The following is a 13,910-nucleotide window of genomic DNA, read 5'->3' on the forward strand; positions in this document are numbered from 1 at the left end:
ACCTGAGATATGGAGTCATTGTGCAGCCTTTGCAAAGTCATCAACTTCAGCATTTCATCTTTAAATTGGGACTAACACTGACCTACCTTACAGAGGTTTTGTGGTGCCCCAAATAAAAATGCCACTGGAGCACATTTTCATTTATATAACATGTAACTTGCCAGTAGTTGCAGCGATTGCATTGCAGAACTTGTGACACTGTCTTTGTGTTTCCATGCTTTGAAGGGAAAAGGAGATAGATTAGCCAGATGCAAAGGAGGACAGGGCTGCCATATCTTTAATAATTGCATGGAAAAGGGGATTTCAGCAAGTGCTGCATTCACCACCCCTGCCTGACAAGCCACATCTGTCGAAACTTTTTCTTCAACAAAGTTATCCAAAGGTACGAAAATGCTGTCCTCCTTTCCATCTGACTACCACAAGAGGAGGGATGTAGGGCTATTCTTTGCTCCTAACAAGTGTTTCAGTAATGCAGAATTTTATGCAGGTTAGGAGTGGTGGCAGAATTTGCTACAAGAGGAAAGAGCATGAAAGTGACCCATAGTCATTTGTCTCCTCTCTTTGCAAAGCAGTCTCGCATGCAGCAAATTTCTGTGAATTTCCCTGATACCATTTTTTTTTGGGGGGGGGGGTATTTTTAGATTTATTTCTTTTTCAGATATGGCAACATTTGTTTCAGTGCAATTTAGTCAACTATTTGATCTGCTAACAGGGTACTGATGAAATTTGCACAGTAAGCCAACAACTTACTTGGGGGTTAAGTTCTGGGGATTGTGCCTAAAGCCAAAATTGTGTATAGTCAAAACACAAAACAATAGCGGGGGTTGGGGGTGGGTGAGGGGAGATTGCCAAAGTAATTTCCTCTGTAACCCCCCCTTTTTATTTTTAACACACACACCCCACTCATAAAACTGAATCCACACAAGTTAAATGTGCGTAAGTTGCGGGCTTGCTGTATTCACTTTAACTTCTGTCTGATTGATTCACTGTTGAGGTGATCATGTTAGCCATTAACCACCACTAACATTCATTTTTTAATTAACCTTTCTTTCACTATTTTGCACTCTGTGACTTAGCCGAATGCACTCAAAAAATGCAGTCATTGTCTTATGTCTTAAGGCAAACCTATAATACGTATTAATATAACTATAAATGGGCTTCATTTGTATTTTGTGAGTGTTAAAATGTGAGTCTGGTGTATATATTATTTACATTATTTATTTAACAGTATAATAAATGGGTGTGTGCTTTTGTCATGTTTATGCTTATTACGTTTCTTTATTAATCCATGAGAATAATTTAAAATAGCAAACTAAAGCAAAATTGTATGGGTAATGAGTCCATCGGGTGAAAATCCAAATCTGCACCATGAATTGGATTACATCCCTAATGCTGGTTCATCTTAGGTTTCATAGTGGACTAGAAAAAACAGATAATCTGCAGAGAAGCATTGCATAACATCTTAGCCATGTGTATGCTGGAACTTGGGACACGGAATTTTCTGGTCAGCATTTACCTCTCAGATAACAAACCTTAGTGTTTGTTATTTCAAAGGCTTCCAGGCAGTAGGCAATGCACAATAGTATCCTGTGATGTGGCATTGCTTTGAGATTCTCCTGTGTTTGTTTTCTTGATTTTGCAAATTAAAACCTGAGGCTTGCCTGTCTCCAGATGTTTCAGGTCTCTTGGTGGAAACATGCAATAATCTAGAGGTGCCTTAGGGAAAACTTAAGTGTGTCATTCGCTCCCAACGTGCCCATATCATAAGCGCTGAATGATCATTTGAAACTAAAAGATGAACAACTATTTCCCAACATGAGTTGTGCAATAAGTTGATAAAGGTTTTGCTATTACGTATTGAAGAGGAACAGATGTGTCCCAGCTCTCCCCTCCCCACCTGCTCTCCCTTCCTTCCCGCACCCTCCTCAACGATCATAGAATCATAGAATCATAGAGTTGGAATAGACCACAAGGGCCATCGAGTCCAACCTCCTGCCAAGCAGGAAACACCATCAGAGCACTCCTGACATATGGTTGTCAAGCCTCTGCTTAAAGACTTCCAAAGTAGGAGACTCCACCACACTCCTTGGCAGCAAATTCCACTGTCGAACAGCTCTTACCGTCAGGAAGTTCTTCCTAATGTTTAGGTGGAATCTTCTTTCTTGTAGTTTGGATCCATTGCTCTGTGTCCGCTTCTCTGGAGCAGCAGAAAACAACTTTTCTCCCTCCTCTATATGACATCCTTTTATATATTTGAACATGGCTATCATATCACCCCTTAACCTCCTCTTCTCCAGGCTAAACATGCCCAGCTCCCTTAGCTGTTCCTCATAAGGCATCGTTTCCAGGCCTTTGACCATTTTGGTTGCCCTCCTCTGGACACGTTCCAGTTTGTCAGTGTCCTTCTTGTACTGTGGTGCCCAGAACTGGACACAGTACTCCAGGTGAGGTCTGACCAGAGCAGAATACAGTGGCACTATTACTTCCCTTGATCTAGATGCTATACTCCTATTGATGCAGCCCAGAATACCAGATTGCTACCAGATTGCTTCTGAAAAGCCAACAATGATTTCAGATTATTGTTCCTAAAGTGATAGCATAAACAGCCTTCCTGGACCAGGTACCCTCTGGATATTTTGGACTACAATTCCCATCAACCCCAGAAAGCAGCCAAGTTGGAGAAGGCTAGCATAAGTTGGGGAAGGCTGCTCCATCCTTACAACCTTTTCAAGAGAATTCCAATGTCAAAATCATTCTGTGAATGCACTAATGAGGTCTAAAAGGACACCTGTCAAAGCAAAAACAGATTTCTGTCTTGCACCTTTGTGTACCAGCTAATCTTACTTATTTAGAATTAACAATAGAGTATAAAAATGCAGAAGCACTGGAAATATTAGACCCAATGCACTAGGAACTCCATTCATTGAACTAAATGGGTGTTGTGGGAAATTGCAAGTATCCCATTCATTTCAGTGGGGCATATGCTCCTGGTGGATTATACAGCTGCTGACATTAGCTAAGGAACGTCAGAGAATTCTCAAAACCTATTAGTGAAGCTAGTTTATCCCCCTCCTACGATTGCTACTTCATTCTGTCCAAAATCTTTTGAGAGCACTGCTAAAGCACCATTTCTGTTCAGACACACACTAACTTGTTCACATTTTAGGCCTTGCTGAATTTTTAATCTATCTTTAGTCAGCCAGAGCTAATAGTGCGACAAGGAGCCATGTAAAAGCCTGTGGCAGTAGCTGCAAATTGCTTTTTACTCTGTTTTCCTTACAGAATCTCTAGTCCCACTTTTGTTGCATTGCGTTTTGCTGCATTGTTTCAGCACAGGGCAAAGACACCGTGGCCAAATCTGTCCATGTATTCCCCTTACCACCAAGGGCAGCACAGTGTTGCGGCAATGGTGGCATCCTGTTGCCTCCGCAGACTCTTCCTCCAGGGTTCCTAACAGGTGGGGGATGCAAACAGCCTCTCTCCCTGGCTGGGGATCATTTGACAGGGGCGAAAGCAGGCTTTATTTCACCTAGGTCTAAGACCCAGTTTGGCACCCTCCCAAACAAATTTGCGTACACACACACACACAACCGTCAATTTTGACTGAGTACTTCCCCCCCTATGTAGTCCACACACAGTCTAAATCTACTGCATATTTTTTGTCCCTGAAAAGTGCTTCTTGAGAACTACTTCCCTTCCAAAAATAAAATCCTACTGCAGATTGATTATCCCTTGCCTTGCTGCCATCTGAAAACAGATGAAAACAGTTGAAGGCAGTCCTGGCAATGGGGAGGTTGGCTGGGGCTGATGGGAGTTGGAGTTTAACAGCATCCCGAGGGCCACAGTTTCCTCATCCCTGGTTTACTAGTCATACCAATCAGGAAGCTAGAAAAGACTGTGACTGCCTTTCTCAAACCACAATAGCAATGGGAAATGCCTGACTCCAGATACAAGGAACCCCAATGCCACTTGGTGATTAAACTAGTTAATGCCACTTTCCACATATACATGATGAGGGGCTATTGGGAAAGAGACTCAGGGCAACTAACAACAGCAATAGACTAAAACAAATACAATCCCTAGAAATTAAGAATATACACTCAAATTCATTAAGTTAATATGCAACCTGTCTAACAGATCTAGCAATGCAAAAAACAGTATTGAACCAAACCAGCTAAACCATAAAAAGTCCTTTAAAAAGGTCAGGTCTTCATCAACTGCCTGAAGCAGCATAGTAATGGATCCAGGTGGACCTCACTCAGCAAGATGAGTAGGTGCCACAACCAGAAAAGGTCCTAGCCCTAGTTGACCCCAGCCTTGCCTCTGGAGGTGGTGAGGTTTGGAGCAGGGTTCCAGATGACTATCATAGCATACAGGAAGGAATGTACAAGGAAAGGTGGTTCCTAAGGTACCCAGGTGGCAAGCTATTAAGGCTTTTAAGAACAGCAACTTGATTTGAGCCTGGAAAACTAAGCAGCAAGTGGACTTGAAGAGATGGGAAGTAATCATAATTCTGTTTAAAAGCAATCACATTTTTAAAGCAACAGCTTTGAGGTATTTTACACAGGAAAAACGGGATAGAAATCATGCAAGTAAGTAAAAATAAAGTAATGTGTTCCTTGGTGTGAGAACAGAAGATGTGGAAATGTCTTGTAAAATGGACAGGCTCCTGACTAGAGCAGGTTGTCTGGGAATAACAGTGTCTCAGCTGTCATTTTGCCCTACCAGCATATCTGTAGAAGAGAAACTGTGAAGCTTTTTCCTAATGAGCAGTCATATGCTCTTACTCCCTCAACCACTTGGGTCAGCAGGTCTCTGTTAACACCTTTCTAGAGCAGAGCGCCAGATGACGAAAAGGCCACAGCTCAGGTTGGCTGCCGGTGGGACTTGAGGATGCAGGTTAACAAGACAAAATTTCAGCATGCGACACAAAGCACAGAAAAGCTATTTTCAGGCAGAGAGTAAAGAGGTGGAGGTCGCAACTATAGCTTCTGTTTTTGATGCAAGATAGAAAAAGAACTTCCAGTGAGCCCCAATGTACAAAATGGATATGAGCTCTAGCTGGAATAGATGCATCTGTTTAATTCTGGATCCCTTCCAGTCGGGATTCAGGCCTCATCATGGGACTGAAACTGCCTTGGTCGCACTGGTTGATGATCTCCGGCGGGCTAGGGACAAAGGTGAGAGCTGTTTCCTAGTTCTTAGAATCATAGAGTTGGAAGAGACCACAAGGGCCATCGAGTCCAAAGTTCTGCTGGATCTCTCAGTGGCTTTTGACACCATCGACCATAACATCCTTCTGGACTGTCTAGAGGGGCTGGGAGCTAGGGGCACTGTTATACAGTGGTTCTACTCCTTTCTCCTGGGCCGTGTTCAGAAAGTGGGGGGGGATGAGTGTTCAGACCCCTGGGCTCTCACTTGTGGGGTGCCTCAGGGTTCTGTCCTCTTCCCCATGCTTTTCAACATCTACATGCAGCCGCTGGGAGAGATCATCAGGGAGTTTGGGCTGGGTGTTCATCAGTATGCAGATGATACCCAGCTCTACCTCTCTTTCAAATCAGAACCAGTGAAGGTGGTGAAGGTCCTGTGTGAGTGTCTGGAGGTGGTTGGAGGATGGATGGCGGCTAACGGATTGAGGTTGAATCCTGACAAGACAGAAGTACTGTTTTGGGGGGACAGGGGGCGGGCGGGTGTGGAGGACTCCCTGGTCCTGAATGGGGTAACTGTGCCCCTGAAGGACCAGGTGCGCTGCCTGGGAGTCATTTTGGACTCACAGCTGTCCATGGAGGCACATGTCAATTCTGTGTCCAGGGCAGCTGTTTATCAGCTCCATCTGGTATGCAGGCTGAAACCCTACCTGCCTGCGGACTGTCTCGCCAGAGCGGTGCATGCTCTAATTATCTCTCCCTTGAACTACTGCAATGTGCTCTATGTGGAGCCCCACCTTTAAAGGTGACCCAGAATCTACAACTAATTCAGAATGCGGCAGCTAGACTGGTGACTGGGAGCAGCCGCCGAGACCACATAACTTGAAAGACCTACATTGGCTCCCAGTAAATTTCCAAGCATAATTCAAAGTGTTAAAGGTCAGCACCTTTAAAGCCCTAAACAGCCTCGGTCCAGTATACCTCCACCCCCATCATTCTGCCCAGACACTAAGGTTCAGTGCCGAGGGCCTTCTGGTGGTTCCCTCACTATGAGAAGCGAAGTTACAGGGAACCAGGCAGAGGGCCTTCTCGGTAGTGACACCCACCCTGTGGAACATCCTCCCACCAGATGTCAAAGAGAAAAAACTACTACCAGACTTTTAGAAGACATCTGAAGGCAGCCCTGTTTAGCCCTTTTAATGTTTAATAGACTGTTGTATTTTAATATTTTGTTGGAAGCTGCCAAGAGTGGCCGGAGAAACCCAGACAGATGAGCAGGGTATAAATAAATTATTATTATTATTATTATTATTATTATTATTATTAGTAGTAGTAGTAGTAGTAGTAGTAGTAGTATTAGTATTAGTAGTAGTAGTATGTGTTCATTCAAAAAGCCATTCTGCCATGCTTCCAGATTAAACCTTTTTTAAAAAAATCTGTATGAAGATTTATCTTTGGAGACTATTTAAATACATATTTATCTATAAAAAAATAGTTACACACCAATATATATATAAAGTATCAGAGCAATTTACAATAATTGTACACAATACCATACAATAAAAACCACATTAAATGTTAAAATTAGAAATCGGGCAACTATTGTGGACATATATAGTCTCAATTGCTTGTATACGCCAGATAACAGAAATGTTTTCAGCAGGTGCTCAAAAGTTGAAACACCTGCTGAATCTCTAGTGGCAGAGTATTCTATGACAGTGGGCCAATGACACTAATGTTTCTGCTTCTTGTTGTTTTCAAACGAACCTTGCCAACATGAGGAATGATCAGCAGTGCTCCTTTAGATGATCTCAGTGATTGAGCTTTGATATAAAGGTTCAGGAAGTCCCCAAGGTACCCCAAAACTTTGTAAATTAATACAAGAACCTTTAATTTGGCTCAGTGCAGATGTTTCAACAATACTGTCACAGTGGTCAGACAGGTGCCCCCACCAGCAGTCTGGCTGATGTATTCTGTAGCAGCTGGAGTTTTCAAACCTGGCCCAAGAGCAGTTCTACATAGTGTGCATTGTAGTAATCTGGCCTTGAGCTTACCATTGCATCATGTACAGTGCTCAGGCTAAATACTATATATGTATTTCAATGTATGACTTTCTAAACTATTGTATCATGAAATACACTTAAAAAAAAAGACTTTGGTACTACTTTGGGTCAAGACTATATCATAAAATTCAGAGAAGTGCAAAAACCAAAGCATAATTATGTTCCATTTCACATTATTTTAAGGAAGCCAAAAGTTAGAGTCAGACCAGAAAAATATCTTCAGGTAGGAGAGATGAAACAAACACAAGGTAAGAGAACCTAATCACCCAGGGCATATTTTCTATGTTTCCAAGTGTGTGTGTTTTTGGTCACTGATTAGCAACTTCAGCTTGTAAACAGTTCAGACATTTAAAATGCATTAGAGACAGTTAACTACTTTAGAATAATCAGTTAATTAAAAGCACGTTGTAAGATTGCCAACGAGCCAATCAAGAGTTGTGTTGTGTGTGTGTGTTTAAAAAAATATCACGGAACATCATGCATCATGTTGTCAAGGATGTATGCCAGATTAATGAGAAGAAACGGTAAAAATTGAGCAAATTACATTATAGACTGACATTTGAGAAATGGGGAAAAGGTATAGAATAAGCAAGATGAAAAGTAATTTAAATATTTATGTTAAAATGTATTTCCTGTATTCCTAGTGCAGATTAAGCCACATGTATTACACACTTTAAAATCACATTTTTAAAAATGAGAACAATCCCAACAATTAAAAAATTTGCAATGTAACAACCACACATTAAAAGTATAGCAACAATATGAGTTAGCAGGTCATGTTGAAGGTGTTGTTATAAAGACATGGCAATCTGGGAACAGATTACCTGAAAGACCACTTGTATACCTGTAAGATCACTTAGATCACTTGAGGAAATTCTACTTGTCGGAAGGATAGCCCTTCGCATAGGTAAAGGTAAAGGACCCCTGGATGGTTAAGTCCAGTCGAATTTGACTATAGAGTGTGGTGCTCATCTCTGCTTTCAGGCCAAGGGAACCAGCATTTGTGTGCTTTCCAGGTCATATGGCCAGCAGGACTAAACCACTTCTGGTGCAATGCGACACTGTGGCAGAAGCCAGAGTGCATGGAAACACTATTTGCCTTCCCTCCACAGCTCTCATGATCCCTAGCTAGTAGGACCAGTGGCCAGGGATGATGGGAATTGTAGTCCAAAAACAGCTGGAGACGCAGTTTGGGGAAACCCTGCTTTAAGAGAACAAATGACTGCCAGTGCTGAAACTGAGTCTGAAAAAGACAAATTCCTGATGTGCCCTCTTGTGCTATGGCATTGGGGGTTTCCTTATATAGGAGAAAGGCACAATATCTGTAGAAGTTAATGATGTCAATCCTTATTTTCTGCTCAACCTGGATATATGTGTAAATAAACCTTATATCATAGAAACATCTTAAGTCTTCAGTGAAATCATTCAAGGAAACGAACTGAGGTTATGTGCTTGAACATGTGGAACTGCTCCCTGCTTGGAAAATGGGGTGTGTATAATTACCCTGTACTGTGTTATACATGTTCCTTAGTCACCTGCTGTGATGATTTGCCTGGAACAGCTCACAGAGTCTTGCCTCTGGTAGAAGTCCCCAGTATGGGATTATTTTTTAATTAAGTGTGGTTTAGAAAATAAATAAATAAATAAATAAATAAATAAATAAATAAATAAATAAATTATATGAAATACTACTTTGGCTGTCTATAATCTAATCTAGTTTTTTTACCTGTATCTAGAACACTTTTTCCACACTCCTAGATCCATCCCAGCTAGCTAATAAAAACGTGTGTGTGTAATATACAGCAATAAACTTTTATTGTCAAACCACTCATGTTTAATGTTGAGTATAGTGAAATGTTTGTATTTGTGGAAATTAATAACCGTGGAATTCTACCACCCAGTCTGAGCACATGTTTCTTTTATTATCTGTTGGGGAACTGAGGAAGTTTTCTTCCATAATCTGTAAACATAATATAGAAGACATTTTCCAATGGATCAACTTTGTTAAGTGCAGCCGTATGCAAACTTCGATTACACTGAACTGTTCGGCAGGATCCGCTTCAGGTGAAAGTGAATTCTGCACCACTCCAGGGCATATAGCAAGACTCCAAAAATACCGGAGTCAATGATTTTGAGTGGATTTTGTGAGCTTTACAGTTTTCTGCTCATTAGCAACAATTCTGGAAAAAGGAGATCTAAATTAATTAATTCCAGTGCTCACTGGAAGGATAGATCCTGAAGCTGAGGCTCCAATACTTTGGCCACCTCATGAGAAGAGAAGACTCCATGGAAAAGACCCTGATGTTGGGAAAGATTGAGGGCACAAGAAGAAGGGGACGACAGAGGACGAGATGGTTGGACAGTGTTCTCGAAGCTACCAGCATGAGATTGACCAAACTGCGGGAGGCAGTGGAAGACAGGAGTGCCTGGTGTGCTCTGGTCCATGGGGTCACGAAGAGTCGGACACGACTAAATGACTAAACAACAACAAATTAATTGCAACGTGACATGACCAGGAACCCGGGTATAGTTTCCTGCATGCTGTTTTAAGAGCACCTAATGTGGAATAGCTAATGTGGAAAAGCTGTACAATGTTCTTCATCTACCATGCCAGTTATCCGTCTAAGAGTGATACATGGGTGAATGCTTCATTTTAGCCCCATATGGAGCAGTTCTCAAGCTGGTATGAATTTCAAGATTCTGCTTTTACTTGTTGGAAAACAACAACAACAACAACAACAACAAATCTTATGTAAAAGCATGCGGAATCGGCAAGCACTGTGTGTAGGGGGGGGGGGGAGTTTGCCATACATCCAGAATTTCCAAGACATATCCAGAATACTGGAGTTGGAAGCAGTGTCTGGGAGGAAGTTGCTAAAGTGTTGTTTGGGACATTTCCCCTTAAAAATAGCCAAAAGAGCTCGACAACCTTTCTGTCTGAATTTTCACTGTTTGAAATATGGCAAACAGCCCTCCCTGCCTACCCCCATTAGGGGGTATATGCCCATAGCTTTACGCAGAAACTCTCACATAGGAGTGCACTTATTTTCATCAGTGAGATGTTGATAGCTGGGTGTCCGTTTATCAGGGTCAATGCAGCAACATCATGTGTTGCAGATCCTGCACTGAGTACTGCACTGAGTATTTGGACTGAATATGAGGGTGACGCCTGCCCTCCAATACTTTATGCCCTCACATGTTCTTTGAATGCTTAAACAGGGCTGATGAGTCTATGTGGATGTATAGGGCTATCTTCTTTTTCTCTCCTTTTAGAAGTGACTTGTCCAGTCCCACTCCCCGCTCAGTGCAGAATCTGAAATACAGGACGCAGTGACAGTAACACTGACAAATGGACACCCAGTCACCAACGTTTTGCAGGTAGGTGGGAGATAGCTTCCCTTGGTGTTGCATCAAAGCATTTTCTATTGATTTCCTACAATTTTCTAGAATGCAAGAAATAAAACTTCAAAATGTAGCCTGGCTCTTTGCCACAAAGACTTCATGGGCTTTCTCAGCCTTTAACGCTACCCAGCTGCTGGCTGATTTGTCAGTACTAATTAAGCACAGTGCATTCGTACCAGATTAAGTGGTTTTTTTAACTTCTGAATAGGTAATTTATAGAGCAACAAAATAAGGTTACAGGCTATTCACATAATTTTGCAAATAAAACACAGCGTGTGCTGCCGCTTTGAAAAAATATACAAATACAAAGTTCCTCTTTGAGGTCCCATCACCTAAATTACCAGAAATCTCCCAATGTGCAGGCAGAAAACATCTCCTAAAAACTAGTAAGCATTTAGAGCAGCATGCCAGGTCAGTTAAAATGTTGGGTTCATTTCAGCAGAGGGAATTTTTAAGCATCACACCCATAATTTAAAAGGAAGCAACCAACAACAATTCAGCCTAGAGAGTCTCTTCTAAAGGCCCATGGCTTTTAGGAAGTCCATATTGATTTCAGAGCATGTTGCTGTATGCAGGCAACATGCCCATCTAAGCCCATGCAGTGTGGCTGGACATCAGAACAGGCTGACCCAATAACCCTTGGAGGCCTGCTGTGACAACTTTGCAAAGGAATTTGAGGGTAAAATCACTTGCATTCATATTGAACTGCACAGAAATAGTATATATCTGAAGGGGTCTAAAGCACCATCTGGCATGGGATCAAATTCAGTTGCTGTGGCCTGATGATGTGGGCAAGATGCTTGAGGGAATTCATCCAATTGCATGTCTTTTGAAGCATTACCCAAAAGCTAGCCAGAGAGGGGTGACTGGGTAGGTCCTGTGGGAGACTGCAGTTAAACACAACTATGAGTGACTGAGAATTATTTGTAAATGACCACAGAGTTGTAACTTAGCTGGTTAGGTCACATCCCCTCTCCTCCAGAGTGGGAGGAAGTGAAGCTTTTCTTCTCGCTGTCCTCCCTTTGCATCATGTAATAAGCCAGGATGGATGTGCTTAAGCTAGCTCTAAGCTTAGAGCATGTGCCTGATGCTATCTTGCTGTACTTTCAACCCAAGAATATTTTGCCTGCATTATCCTTGCTGCTTCATGAAGGACTGAGACCTTGAATCTGTAAGTAAAGCATTTTAAACTTACTTAACAATGTTTAGTCTGCTCATTGCAAGAGGGGTAGAAAGAGGCCAGCTGCTTTGTGCAGCTGAACGAAATAGAAAGATCTAACAACATATATTCCTAAAGCTTTTCTGTGTTGCTTATCTTTGTGAGTTTAATGCTCTGTACTGGGGCTCCCTGTGTGCAAGCCCTGTGTTTTGAATACAGGCACACAGCCAGTTCTTTCATTGTTCATCCATACACATCAGTCCACAGGGATTCATATACACTTGTACCTTGGAAGTTGAACAAAATCTGTTCCGGTAGTTCATTCGCCTTAAAACATTTGGAAACCAAAGCGCAGCTTCTGATTGGCTGCAGAATGCTCCTGCAGCCAATCGGAAGTCGCAGAAGCCCCGTCAGATGTTTGGCTTCCAAAAATAGTTCGCAAACTGGAACAGTCACTTCTGCTTTTTGATCATTCGGGAGCCAAAATGTTTGAGAGCTAAGCTGATTGAAAACCAAGATATGACTGTATTTATTTCCTCACAGGTCCAGGGAGTAGTGAATGTTTTGCAGAACCATGCAATGCCATTTGTTTCCATGCAGAAATGTTCCAGTGAATTTAATGGATGTACACCTTAATGTTGATTTGGTTTGAGGTAATGATATACATGGATTGATTTCAGAAATACTATGAAACAGGAGCAGTGAAATTTTAAAGCGAAATTCTGTCATTTGATGAAATGAATAAACTTTTGACACTTGAGTTGCATATTTTTTGGGAACTACCCTGTTCTTGTGATTGCAATTGGTTTTTAATGCTATGTTTTAAATTACTCTGACTTGCTTTGGAACTTTAGGATTGAAGGTGAGTAATAAACCAAAATAAGAACTATTACTACTAAAAAAAAACCTTCAAGAAAGTAGCTCCAAGATTTCGTCCTTTTGTTTTTTGTTTTTTCCCCTTTAAGCTGAACGAAATATCGGAAAGAAGGTTCTTTTGATCAGATGCTTGATAAATGTCTGGGCCTGTGCAGCTTCCTTTTTCTCTGGAGAGATAGTTTTATATGAGTTGCTTTTGGCTCCATTGTCAGTTTCACACGCACCTCCTACATTCAGGAAGCAAAATACTGTCAATCTAGCACTTACTTTCTTTCCTCTTTCTCCTCCCCTCAGAAATCTACACCCATCCAACCAAAACAAGTAAACAAAATAGAACAAAAACAGTGTGCTGATAAAGTAGGAACACTCTAATTTATGTTCCACTTTTGCTCGGACTTGTCTCTTTCCTAACTTCAGGCTTATAAAACTCTGCACCACGGACACATTCAAGACACATCATTGAAGCCATTCCTGCCACTGGCAATATGGTAGGACTTGCTAGGCTAGAATTCAGGATTCAGAACAGCTCCCATTCAGCTCTCACCACTGGCGAATGCACAAGAGTGCTTTATTCAATGTGCAAGCAGCCAAATGCATGTATGATTCAATGCCTGCACGGGAATGTGTTAAGAACATGTACACTACTACACACGAGTGCACACCACTTGATTTGTACAAGGATGTCTAAATGGGATTGCTGTCACAGGCTGTATACACACCATACGCTGAAAGCACACACCCCAAGAACCCTGGGAACCTCTGTTTGTTAAGAGTGCTGGGAATTGTAGCTCTGTGAGGAGCAAACTACAGTTCCCAGGATTTTTTTGGGAGGGGAAGGGAATGTGCTTTAAATGTATGGGGTGTGTGCAACTCTCCTTAACTGGGGAAGGCTAAGACCAGCAACATGAAGCAACCTAAAAAGAACATAAGAAGAAGAAGAGTTCTGTGAACTCAGAGTTATAGAAAGCATTGCTAAAGAAAACCAGTTGTCTAAGTACAATGGTGCCCCGCAAGACGAATGCCTCGCAAGACGAAAAACTCGCTAGACGAAAGGGTTTTCCGTTTTTGTGTTGCTTTGCTAGACGAATTTCCCTATGGGCTTGCTTCGCAAGACGAAAATGTCTTGCACTTTTTTTTAAAAGCCGCTTGAAGAGGTGCAGTTGCGACGGACCGTGCTTCGCAAGACGAAAAGCATCGCAAGATGAAAAGACTCGCAGAACGAATTCTTTTCGTCTTGTGAGGCACCACTGTATTTTTCTGTTT

This window comes from Podarcis bocagei, assembly GCF_964188305.1.
Source record: "Podarcis bocagei genome assembly, chromosome: 5".
NCBI classification, from domain to species: Eukaryota; Metazoa; Chordata; class Lepidosauria; order Squamata; family Lacertidae; genus Podarcis; species Podarcis bocagei.